The sequence below is a fragment of the Dendrobates tinctorius genome, unplaced genomic scaffold (assembly GCF_039654945.1).
Source record: "Dendrobates tinctorius isolate UK_male_01 unplaced genomic scaffold, ASM3965494v1 ptg000049l, whole genome shotgun sequence".
NCBI classification, from domain to species: Eukaryota; Metazoa; Chordata; class Amphibia; order Anura; family Dendrobatidae; genus Dendrobates; species Dendrobates tinctorius.
In genome coordinates, this window is record NW_027361717.1 from 4,813,278 (window position 1) to 4,827,313 (window position 14,036).

The window sequence follows — 14,036 nt, forward strand, 5'->3', positions numbered from 1 at the left end:
ATGGCCAACATGCCTTAAATAAAGTTTTTCTATTTCTTTACCGGGTTAGAGTGCCACTTCTATTCCTGTTTCCTTCTGCTAACATCTTTCCCTCTGGTGTATGTTAAAATCCTTTGGCCTGGTCTAGATCTATTTTTTTCCTCAGAGCCCTACAGAGATTTTTTTTCTAACAGAATCCATGTCATAATGCTCTGAAACAGTTTCCTCGTGTGTCTGCACAATTTGCCCATATTGCCTCCCATTTGTGACACTTTTGTCATTAGCACAAAACCGGGCATTCTTTGTACTTCAAAGTGTGCCGAGGAATTTACAGGGACAACTGAGGAGTGAGGTCTGGACACACTTACATTTGTTACACCCTCAGACATGTTCTGTTTCTCTTCTAAGAACCCAAAAGATTTATAGGGGTCAAACGTCACAATTGTGATGGATTCATTACACTATTCATCTTGGAAGAAAGCAGCGCTGTAACTTGACGCTATGGGTTCGTATGCAGAAACTCAAACGGGGCCTCCAGTTATTGTAAGTATTTCATGGTATTGGTCTTTTCATATAGGCCAAAGAAACTTTTTGGGGCTCTTTTACTCCAGGGTCCCATGTGTGATTGCAACCCCTGCAACTATTGTAGTTAAGCCCCTGCATGGAAGGAATAATTTCATACATGGACAGAGAAACAAAGTATATCCTGATGCTGGCACTGGTATCAGGATGTAATTTTTCATTACACGTGCCTCCGCGTTCAGTATTAATGTATAAATTAACGGGCAGGCGCCTCTGTCACAACTTTTAACAGTATGGTTGTCTTGAGATCAACGATTCTGTTAACATATAAAAGGAGGAATGGAGCCCAACTACATGCAAAATGATTTATTATGTGCAAGGACACACAAAGGAGCAGAACAAGATACACAGGTGTTTCCCTGAGCGGCACCTTCTCTTGCTAATATGATGGGTATGTTATAACCTTTTATGATATTCATACCGGGCAATTGTGCAATATTTGATTAGATTATTTCTCCTCTCTATTCATCTCATTACTTGTGGAGTGTTGTATCTCCTGCAAACCTATTTCAGTGAATATCAGAGAGCCTTTACAGCACTTATATGCCTTTTGGTAACGTTATTTTTGTGACATACACTGTCTGCATTTATCTACCTTTTGCAATTATTGATTGTGTCGCTCTGGGTTCTCTCTTTGTATCCGGCTATCTATGACACTGGCCTTATATATCTGTTTTTACACCTGTGTATCTTGTTCTGCTCCTTTGTGTGTCCTTGTACATAATAAATCATTTTGCATGTAGTTGGACTCCATTCCTCCTTCTTTTATACTTCTTTCTGAGTCGTTCCTACTCCTTATATAGGCAAGACCGGACGCCTGCCCCAAAGGGGCTACAGGGAGGGCGCACATGACTAAGGAGGGATGCTAGGCCTGAGGGTTAGTGAAGGGTAAGGTGTAGTGCTTTTGTGTTTGTGGGGAAGGTGTGGGTTGGAGCTATGGGGCTTATGGTGCAATGTGAGTTGGCAGGGAGTGGTCAGTAGTGGGATGGATATATAGGGCAGAACTGTGGGGGGATGGTCATTCCTTACCTTGCAGACATCCGGAATCGTCCCGCCCTCCCGCCCTAATTTTAGGATCTTCTGGAGATCGACATGGTGAAGAGAAGAGGTTTGACGTTGTCGCAGCAGTCGGCGGAAAGGAGGGGGGTATTTGAAGTCTGTGGATTGCACAAAGAGCGGGGGGGTGAACCCAGTGCAGGAGCGGGTTACCCCTGGTGGTGCAATGGTATACTTGGTTAAGGTGGGTCCCAGCTGTGCTGGGTCACAGCGGGACATGTTAACGTGGGACCCTGCTGTGCTCGGTCACAGCGGGGCATGTTAACGTGGGTCCCTGCTGGGCTGGGTCCCAGCAGGACATTGGTTGGGCAACACTCGGCTGGGTGTCCTCGAGCCGGTGTGGTGCGGCTGAGGGCACGTGGTGGAGCTGGTGTTGCAATCATGTACAATGGGTTTTGCAACACTCGGCTGGGTGTCCTCGAGCCGGTGTGGTGCGGCTGAGGGCACGTGGTGGAGCTGGTGTTGCAATCATGTACAATGGACTCTTCATTTACCCCCCCTCCTTTTGCTGGTGGTTATGTTTATGGAATATTTCTATGTTTATGGATAAAATGTTATTGCTTGTTTGGTGTTAATAAACGGGGCTGCTGTGGCCTTTTACATCCAATGTCACGCAGTCGTGTCTTATTTAAGTTAAGAAGGGGTAAGTGTGGGTTTTTGGGAGGGGTCATTACAGTGAAGCCGTCAGTCAGACTTTCCTAAGTCATGGGCATTTATGTGCACATGCACAGCATGACTTATATACATTATGAGGGTTTTTGTTGTTTTTGATTCTGTTAGCATAGTAGACAAGGCGGCCCACGACCAGACAGAATTGCCAGACCGGCCCTGGCTGCCAGCCCAAGTACTGCGATCCCTGGGACTCTGCCTGGGGCCAGATAAAATGTCCATAAAAATAAGGTCTGGTTAAAAGGTCAGATAAAAGGACTATACACTAATGACATGGGTACCACTTGTTGCACGCGTAAATATGGATGTGTGAATGAGTCCTTAGGGGTAGAGCAAGCTTTCGGTCCTCTCGGGCACCACTTACTGGGTGTGATGGCACTCTTTGAATAACTTATTGCTTCTCTTACCTTCTCTACTACTCCTAGCTTCTAGAAGAAGGATCATCTTACATTTTGAAATTGCTACCTAGTTTGGTAAATTAACTTCTTTTCATTGGATGTCTTGATATACACAATGTGGTAAGTCAATAACCAGTGTGCAGTCTACTACTGAATGGTTTACTATGTGTTGGTTGCGATGTTCAGCTGCATCAGCTCATCTAATGATTGCAGTGGGGCCATGCGGCAACCTACTGCCGTAGCCGGTTCCTTACGCTGCTTGCCATCTCCACTGCCTCTGTATGCTTTTGATGTCTACTACAATAAAGAACATGGATTTTACTATCTCGTGAGTGTCTTCTATCATTCCTTTACAATATGAGTGTGGTGTGTGATTTAGTATAAAAAAAAAAAACCTGTTGGATTTTTGGTCACACTTCTCAAGCAGCACATTGCATACACCTGGACAGAGTGGTGGCTCAGTGGTTAGCACTGTTGCTGTACAGCGTTGGGGTCCTGGATTCAAATAAATCCCACCAAGGACAACATTTGAGTGGGTTTCCTCGCAGACTGCAAAAATATGCTGATAGGGAATTTAAGTTGTGAACCCCCATGGTATGATGATGTCTGTAAAGTGCTGCGGAAAATGATAGCGCTTTATAAGTAAGTTAAACTGTTCCTCGCATACATTCGGTCTGTGATTTGGCTATTTTGTTTAATATTTTTTACAGCCAAATCACAGATTTCATTTAGTCATGTGGCATCAAGATACAGACACGTTTCACGAATATTCTCTGGTCATGCGACATGTCGCCATGTAGGATAATTAATAGTAGATGTGCACCTGAAAGTTCAACAAGTAAGTTCCTGTCTGTCAAAACATATAAAATGCAGGCTTTCTGACCTTCGTCTCATAAACTGGGTCATATGTGGTCATTAACCCTTAATTACGTGGCATAATTAAATTCTTCCATGCTGATTTTTCTTGGGAGACCTACCAACTACCTTTTCCTTCTTTGCCCTGTGTTGTTCTCCAGGAAATAGTAAAAAGGAAGAGTAAACAGAATAATTACAGAAAGTCTCCATAAAGACATCTCTGTGGTGGGGGCCTGTTCTCCTGGAAGGAGGTGGACATGAAAGAAGACAAGTGTAGGTGATGCCAACTGAATGATTGCAAGTGATCACCGCCATGCACTGGTCCGAGACTATAGAGAAAGTGAAAGCAAACAGGATTACAGTTGTAGGAACCCAAAGAGTGGAAGAGCTGTTCCCGGGGAAGAGATTAAAGACAACTCCAGGTCAGGTGACAGTTGTGTTGCGGTTACAAAATATAAAAGGCTGAGAAGGGGGCAGTTGGCACCAGGACCTGTACCACGCAGGTCATGTGGCAGCGAAGTGAGTCTACAGCCACCATCGCCACAGAAGGGTCCAAGGGTAGTCAGATGCCGGAGAAGGCCTGAGCTGAGAGGAAAATCCATGCACTACGCCAGTAGGGGCCTGTGCCAGTAGAAGTCCGTAAGCAGTGCCAGTGGCAGTCTGTGACCACAGCCAAATCAGACTCGAGAGATGATCCAGCTGCAGCAGATGACCATTCCTGTGGGTCGTTACATCCAGCATAGACGTATGGTACAGAGTGTGAGCCGGGGTTGTGCTTCAAGGAAAGAAGATGGCCAGTGCGACAAGCACACTGTACACCCAGTGACTCACATACCTAGGACATGCGACCTAGTTGGAAATACCGGTGACCCCCGTTAGGGCCAGTGTAACGATCAAAGGCGCCTAGAGAGAATACGACTGAGACGAGGCTAGCGTCAAGAATGATACCGTTAAGCTGAGGCATAAAGGCATTAACATTCTTTAACTGCCAGATAAGAACATTATATAATAATATATATATGTTATAATATATATTATGTAAAATATTATTTTATATATATCTATTATATAGTGTATATAATAGAACATTGCATAGATATTTTAGTCGAATCGCTGTGTCATTGCATACTGTATTGACCTTGCTACTGTTACCCATAATATTGTGCTTACTTATCTATACTATATATAGTATATATATTTATATATACACTTATAGATCGATTCTCTTTCAGTGTTGGCTGATTAACACTGCTTCCTCATTGTCTGCGATGTTGCATCCAAGTTAGGCTACTTTCACACATCAGTTTTTTGCCGTCAGGCAGGATCCGGCTATTTTTAGAAAAAACGGATCCGGCATAAATTTTGGAGAACTGTAGAAACGGATCCGTTTTTTTGCTGGATCCGTCTAGCAGGTTATATCTGTTCCTGGGGGCTGGCCAATTGGATCTGAGCATGCGCAGACTTAAAAAAACCGGATCCGGTGGCTGGATCCGTCTTTTTCTGGATCCGGCGCATTCCGGCGCCCATAGACTTTCATTGTAGCAAAAAGCTGGAAGCGCCGGATCCGGCGCTTCCGGCTTTTTCACCGGAGACAAAAAACGTTACAGTAGCCGTTTTTTCCAGACGCCGGAATGAGACAAGTTGCCGGATCCGGCAAAAAACGGATGAAACGCAATGCCATCCGGCACGATCCGGCGCTAATGCAAGTCAATGGGGAAAAACTGGATCCGGCATTGCATTTTGCCGGATCCGGTTTTACAAAAAAAAGCCGGATCGCGCCTGAAGGCAAAAAACTGATGTGTGAAAGAGGCCTTACCTGTTCATACTTCAGGTTGTGACAATAAGATTTATAGAGGATCTAAATACATGTGTGATAGAAGTAAACCATAATATAGCAGCATGGCAAACATCAAATACAGCTATCCACATTAGATTGTTAGAAACTTTGAAAGGGATTTGCACAGATTGCTTTTGACTTGCAGCTTTCTATAGCATTTTGCTTTGTTTTATAGGGCCACGTTCACACCTTCAGTATTTGGTCAGTATTTTACATCAGTATCTGTAAGCCAAAACCAGGAGTGGAACAATCAGATGAAAAGTAGAATAGAAACCCGTCACCACTTCTGTATTTATCACCCACTCCTGGATTTGGCTTCCCAATTCTGAGGTAAAATACTGACCAAATACTCAATGTGTGCACGTGGCCATATCCTAACAGACCGTTGTACATGTGGTGTGATACATGACCCAGCCAGCATTGAATGTAGGGTAGGTGTAAGACAAAAATAGCTTGGACACAAGTCTGTGATAAAGATCAATAGAAATGGTCCTATGGAAGAGTCTGCCCAAATGCTGCCCATAGTCTATACAGCTGTTCACATGTCCAATAGTTTTTTTACGGATCAAGTGATCCTCACAAAATTGCATGGATATGTCCTATATTGATCCAAGTGTCAGATCGAAATCCTAAATGCAACTCTATGGGTCTGGGAAAAGTTCGGACAGTGTGCCATCCGAGCGCTGACCTCTTTTCATAGACTGCTAGATAAAAGAAGGTAAAGAAACGTTTTTTGTTTGTTTCTGATTTGAGAAAACTTAATGAAACTCAGACCAAACTTGGATGAAAAGTTTATGAAAATCTGATGAAACTCTGAACAACATCACTGATGAAACTGGGATCGTTTTTCTTGTATGTGACAAAAATGAATGTCTGAATGAGCCCTAAGGTTAAGTTCCCGCAATACCAGAAATCCCATGGCCACTGTGTATTTTTTAACTCAGGGTAAACTGACCTGCTGTGCATTTTTCTTGATCTGCAACATGTCAGTCTCAAAATCCAAGTTTTCTGTTTGGATTTTCCCCATGAATTACATTAGGTGTGGAAAATCCACAGGTAAAAAATGCAAGTTAGATACCGGCAGCACATGGATACCATCCGTATATGTACGCGGTTTTCACGGACCCATAGACTTGTATTGTCCTTTGTTATCCATGCTGCTAGAAAAAAAACAGACAATGGAAAAGTTGTTTTATCTTAGAAAAAATAGATGGTACAAAGGACTGGTGTCACAATTCAGTCACTCGCTGTGTCTCAGGAATATTGTGAGTGACAGCTCAGCCACCCAATGGATAGCAGGGGATGCCAGGCTGTCAGTGTAGTGTTTGGGTTTCCTACAGGTGTTTTCCTTTCTGGATAATTGCCAGGCTATTTACCGTATTTTGCGGATTATAAGGAGAAAAATAGGAAAAAAACTTTTTTAATAAAAAGGCGGTGCTCTTATAATCCATGTGTCTTATTGCTTACGGGGAGTGGTGGCTGCAGTGAAGCGGGGTCCCAAGGTCGCTGCTGGAGGAGGCAAGAGTGGCACGTTGCTGCAGGCCACAGGCTGGTATGAGGGGGTGTTCCGATGTGCGTCACTGCTTGTGAAAATGGCTGTGGTGCTCTGTGGTGCGGGCGGCTCCACCGGCATTTTGTGAAAGCCCGGAGCCCCCATCCCCGCACATCCACGAGACAAGATCTCGTTGCCGAGTTCTCAATCTGAGCATGCGCCGCTCCAGTGGCCATTTTCCCAGAGGCCACCACATTGCGGTAATTGATGTGCAGGTGGCTCCGGGAAAATGGCTCCCGGGGGCAGCGCATGCTCAGAATAAGATCTCGTCAATGATATCTCGGGTGCCGAGATCTCATCTTCCGAGATCTTGGGACGAGATCTTGTTGCCAAGATCTCAATCTGAGCATGCGCCACCCCCGGTGGCCATTTTCCCAGAGGTCACCGCATCGCAGAGCACTGCAGCCATTTTCACCCACAGTGGATCACCCCCTCATCTCAGCCTGTGGCCTGCAGCAACTCACTACTCTTGCCTCCTCCAGCAGCAACCCTGGGACCCTGCTCCACCGCAGTCGGTAAGATATATCCGCATTATAAGACTCCCCCCTATTTCCCCCAAAAATTTTTGGGAAAAAAAGTGCATCTTATAATCCAAAAAATATGGTAACTGGCTCTGACTGGCAATGTTAGATCCTGGCCAATTGTAGCTTTGCTCAAGAGGTGTGCATTTGCTCTGTGTTCCTAGTCTTGTTTTCTGATCTTTACTACTGGACCTTAGATTTGTCTTGACCATCTGTTTGTCTAGCCCTTTTGTTGTGATCCACTACCTTCTTGGAATTCTGACCTCAAACTGTTTAACTACTATGCCTTTTTCTCACACCTCTGTATTTCCCCCCCAAATTTTTGGGAAAAAAAGTGCATCTTATAATCCAAAAAATATGGTAACTGGCTCTGACTGGCAATGTTAGATCCTGGCCAATTGTAGCTTTGCTCAAGAGGTGTGCATTTGCTCTGTGTTCCTAGTCTTGTTTTCTGATCTTTACTACTGGACCTTAGATTTGTCTTGACCATCTGTTTGTCTAGCCCTTTTGTTGTGATCCACTACCTTCTTGGAATTCTGACCTCAAACTGTTTAACTACTATGCCTTTTTCTCACACCTCTGCATGACGTACCCTCCTGACTTTTGACCTAGGGCCTCTTGCCTACCCAGTTCCCCGGCTTGCCTGTGAGTAGAGACTGTTGTCACAATACAACCGATTTAGTGAACAGGCAAATGCTGAAACCTTTCCAGGCTATTTATCAAGTACTAGCTGAAGAGCCTGGTGCCGCCCTGGCATAGTAACTAACTGTGGCTAGTTATAACAAATTATAATTATCCTCCATCCCATAGTCCCATGCCCATATACCCATCATACATATCCTCCATCCCATAGTCGAGTGCCCATATACCATCACACATCCTCCATCCCATAGTCCCATGCCCATATACCCATCATACATATTCTCCATCCCATAGTCCCATGCCCATATACCCATCATACATATTCGCCATCCCATAGTCCCGTGCCCATATACCCATCTGTTATGAATGAGTCACCATAGGAGGCAAAAACAGAAATACTAGCTAAGTCCAGAAAACCAGAGAAGTTGGCAGCTATCGGATTGCAGACCCCTGAACCTATCAACAACAACTAGCAGTAGCCGTGGGGGGTTCCTACGGTGCCCTAGACCCCTCGATCACAGCCGGAGAACTAAATAGCCTAAAGACAGAAAGGGAAATCTAAACTGCCCCAGAGCAGACCCCAAAGCAATAGGCAGCCCCCAACATATAATGACGGTGAAGTAAGATGAAAAAACACTCACACAGATAGAAAGATAGACTGAGCAAATGATGGGGCCCAAGCTAATTAAATAAGACAGGATAGAAAAGCTGCTGTCTGCAATCCGCCAAAACCCTATCAAAACAAGAGCCAACAGACTGATAGGGAAAAAAGCCCTGAAGACGCTAGGCTTCAAAAAGACTATATCAGTACTCAGGTATTTTCTGAAGACAGAACAAAAAAGAATTCAGCTCACCCAAGCAGGGAATGGCAGAAATCCAGAAAAACAAGGCAAAACAAAACCAAAACACAAATGCAAAAAGCAGAGCAGAAAACTTAGCTTTTGAGGAGCAGGAATCAGACTGGTCTCCTAGAATCCCTCTGAGAAATCACCAGCAAGGCAGAAGGGCGTCGGCTGCCTTATATCCAGTCAGCAATTCCAGTCACCCAGTCATCATCATCCTGCTCAGGTGCTTGGTAATCAGCCTCACTACCTTCCTTCACCAGAAGAGGGAGTTCATCAGACCTCAAAGGTGAAGGGGAAAATGAACTCTCAACAGTACCTCCCCCTTGAGGATGGGTCACCGAACCCTCATCCACGCCACCAGGGCAATTAGGGTGAGCCCGATGAAAGGCACGCACCAATCTTTTGGCATGAATATCAGAGGCAGAGACCCAGGAATTATCCTCCTGACCATAACCCTTCCACTTAACCAAATACTGGAGTCTCCGTCTAGCCAGACGGGAATCCAGTATCTTCTCTACCTCATATTCCATGTTACCTTCAACCAATACAGGGTCCGGAGGTGCCACCCCAGGAACAACTGGTTCAACAAACCTCTACAACAAGGACTTATGAAACACATTATGGATTTTAAATATGACAGGAAGAGCCAAACGAAAAGAGACCGGATTAATAATCTCCAAAATCTTGTAAGGTCCAATAAATCTAGGCTTAAACTTAGGAGAAGCCACCTTCATAGCAATATTTTTTGATGATAACCAAACCATATCACCCACCTTAAACTGGGGACCAATGGTCCTATGTCGGTCGGAAAACCGCTGGGCCTTTTCCTGGGAGAGAGATAACTTATCCACCACTTGGTCCCAGATCTGGTGCATTCTCTCCACCACAGTGTCAACACCTGGGCAGGCAGAAGGCTCCACCTGCCCTGAAGAAAATCGAGGATGAAACCCAAAGTTACAAAAAAAAGGTGACATCAAAGTGGCAGAACTAGCTCTATTATTTAAAGCAAATTCGGCCAAGGGCAAAAATGAAACCCAATCATCCTGATTAGCGGAAATAAAACATCTCAAATAAGACTCCAAGGTCTGGTTTGTTCTCTCCGTCTGCCCATTGGTCTGAGGGTGAAAAGCAGAGGAGAAGGACAACTGAATTCCCAGCTTGGAACAGAAAGTCCTCCAAAATCTAGACCCAAACTGAACTTCTCTGTCAGATACAATGTTCTCAGGAATCCCGTGCAAGCGAACCACCTGTTGCAAAAACAGGGGCACCAGCTCAGAGGAAGATGGCAACTTAGGGAGTGGTACAAGATGAACCATCTTAGAGAACCTATCACAAATCACCCAAATAACAGTCATTCTCTGAGAGACAGGCATATCAGAGATGAAATCCATTGAAATATGGGTCCATGGCCTCCTGGGGACCGGCAAAGGCATCAACAACCCACTAGAGCGAGAACAAGGTTTAGACCGGGAGCAAGTCCCACAGGACTGCACAAAATTCCTGGCATCACGAGACAAGGCGGGCCACCAAAAAGACCGACTCACCAGATCTCTAGTACCAAAAATACCTGGATGACCAGCCAAAGCAGAGCAATGAACTTCAGACATCACTCTCTTCTTCCACTGGTCAGGAACATACAACTTTCCACTGGGACAACGCTCAGGTTTGTCCTCCTGGAACTCTTCCAGAGCACGTCTCAAATCGGGTGAGATGGCAGAAAGAACTACCCCTTCGCCTAAGATGGTAGCAGGCTTGGTCACCACAGGAGAATCAGCAAAGAAGCTCCTAGAGAGAGCGTCAGCCTTGACATTCTTAGTGCCAGGAAGAAAAGAGACCACAAAATCAAAACATGTAAAAAACAAGGCCCACCTAGCCTGTCTAGGGTTCAAGCGTTTGGCCGACTCCAGGTAAATCAAATTCTTGTGGTCAGTGAGGACCACGACTTGATGTTTAGCTCCCTCCAACCAATGTCTCCACTCCTCAAATGCCCATTTCATGGCTAACAGTTCCCGATTCCCCACATCATAGTTACGTTCAGATGGAGAGAACTTTCGGGAAAAGAAAGCACAGGGATTCATTTTAGATGTTACAGGATCCTTTTGGGACAAAACAGCTCCTGCACCAATCTCAGAAGCGTCCACCTCTACCTGGAACGGGAGTGAGACATCAGGTTGCCGCAAAACCGGGGCAGAAGTGAATCTTCGCTTCAGCTCCTGAAAGGAAGAAACAGCCTCCGGAGACCAATTCAACACATCAGCACCCTTCTTAGTCAGATCAGTCAATGGCTTGGCAATACTAGAAAATTTTGCTATAAATTTCCGATAAAAATTAGCAAAACCCAAAAACTTCTGGAGGGCCTTCAAAGAAGTGGGCTGAACCCAATCATAAATGGCCTGTACCTTGGCCGGGTCCATTTCAATAGTTGACGGAGACAAAATAAATCCCAAAAATGAAATCCTCTATACCCCAAAAAGGCATTTCGATCCTTTGATATACAGGGAATTCTCCCTCAAGATCCGGAACACAGTCCGAACATGTTCCACATGAGAATCCCAATCCTTGGAGAAGATCAAAATATCATCCAGATAGATAATCAAAAATTTATCCACAAAGTCCCGGAAAATGTCGTTCATGAAGCACTGGAAGACAGAAGGGGCATTAGTGAGCCCAAAAGGCATCACCAGGTACTCAAAATGTCCCTCCGGAGTATTAAACGCCATCTTCCATTCATCCCCATGCTTAATGCGGATAAGATTATACGCCCCCCTGAGGTCAAGCTTGGTAAACCAGCAAGCACCTTTAACTCTGGAGAATAGATCCGAAATCAGGGGTAGCGGATACTGATATTTAATAGTAATTTTGTTGAGGGCACGATAATCAATACAAGGCCTTAATGAACCATCCTTTTTGGCCACAAAAAAAAACCCGGCACCTAAGGGTGAAGAGGATGGTCTAATATGACCCTTCTCCAACGCCTCCTTAATATAGGATCACATAGCCTCGTGCTCAGGTACAGATAAATTGAAGAGCCGACCCTTGGGAAATGTACACCCCGGGCTCAGTTCAATTGCACAGTCATAACTCCTATGAGGAGGCAAAGACGCAGACTCATTCTCACTAAATACATCATAAAAGTCCGCCAAATAGCCAGGAACATCATGCGACTGAGGAGAGGTGGAAAAAAACGGAGCCTCACTAAGGGCACAACGACAACCCCAACTCACCACAGACACAGATTTCCAATCCAAAACTGGATTATGAATTTGCAACCAGGGAAACCCCAGAACAATGGTATCATGCAAATTATGCAACACCCAAATCTGCAATTTTCTTGATGGTCTGGGGTGACCCGCATTACCACCTGGGTCCAAAACTGAGGTTTATTTATCGCCAAAGGAGTAGCATCAATCCCCCTCAAAGGGATAGGCGTCCGCAGAGGTGTCATCGGAAATCCACAACGTTTAGCAAAATCCAAGTCCATTAGGTTCAGGGCTGCTCCCGAATCCACAAAAGCCTTGGCGGAAAATGTGGACAGGGAGCAGATCAGAGTAATTGCCAGAAGAAACTTAGGTTGAACACCACCCACAGAAAACGTGCGTGCAAAACGTTTCTCTCGTTTAGGACAGACAGAAATAATATGCGAGGCATCTCCACAAAAAAAACACAGCTTATTACGCCTTCTGAACTCCTGACGTTCCTCCCTTGACAAAACTCTATCACATTGCATAAGTTCAGACACTTGTTCAACAGGTGGCAACACCTCTCGTGCAGTCCTGCGTTCACGTAAACGCCGATCAACCTGAATGGCTAATGACATAGAATCGTCAAGACCAGAGGGAACAGGAAATCCCACCATAGTATCTTTTATGGCTTCTGACAAACCCTTCCGAAAGAGAGCTGCCAAGGCATTATCATTCCAGGTAGTAAGGACCGCCCACTTTCGGAATTTTTGACAGTACAATTCTGCAGAATCTCGACCCTGGCTTAATGCCAACAAGGTCTTTTCAGCCTGATCAATAGCATTAGGTTCCTCATACAACAACCCCAAGGCTTGAAAAAATGCGTTCACATTAGTCAGAATAGGATCATCTGGTTTCAAAGAAAACGCCCAATCCTGGGGATCGCCACGCAGCAAAGAGATGACAATTTTAACCCGCTGCGCGGAGCTCCCTGACAAGTTAGGCTTTAAGGCAAAAAATAATTTACAATTATTTTTGAAATTCAAAAATTTAGACGATCCCCAAAAAACACATCAGGAGTAGGGATCTTTGGTTCAGCAGCATGTGAATGAGCAAGGTAGGCGGAAATTCCCCGCACTTCCGCAGCAAGCTGCTCCACATGATCAGACAATTGCTTTATCTTTATTGAGAGATAAATAAAATTCCCCCTACGGCCTCAGAGATATAGAGAAAAAAATATACACACTTTTTTTTTTTACAATTCTTTCCTGCAATTGAATACCCTAGGATCTGCTGTATGGCTTGTGATTCTGTTATGAATGAGCCACCGTAGGAGGCAAAAACAGAAATACTAGCTAAGTCCAGAAAACCAGAGAAGTTGGCAGCTATCGGATTGCAGACCCCTGAACCTATCAACAACAACTAGCAGTAGCCGTGGGGTGTTCCTACGGTGCCCTAGACCCCTCGATCACAGCCAGAGAACTAAATAGCCTAAAGACAGAAAGGGAAATCTAAACTTCCCCAGAGCAGACCCCAAAGCAATAGGCAGCCCCCAACATATAATGACGGTGAAGCAAGATGAAAAAACACGCACACAGATAGAAAGATAGACTGAGCAAATGATGGGGCCCAAGCTAACTAAATAGGACAGGACAGAAAAGCTGCTGTCTGCAATCCGCCAAAACCCTATCAAAACAAGAGCCAACAGACTGATAGGGAAAAAAGCCCTGAAGACGCTAGGCTTCAAAAAGACTATATCAGTACTCAGGTATTTTCTGAAGACAGAACAAAAAGGAATTCAGCTCACCCAAGCAGGGAATGGCAGAAATCCAGAAAAACAAGGCAAAACAAAACCAAAACACAAATGCAAAAAGCAGAGCAGAAAACTTAGCTTTTGAGGAGCAGGAATCAGACTGGTCTC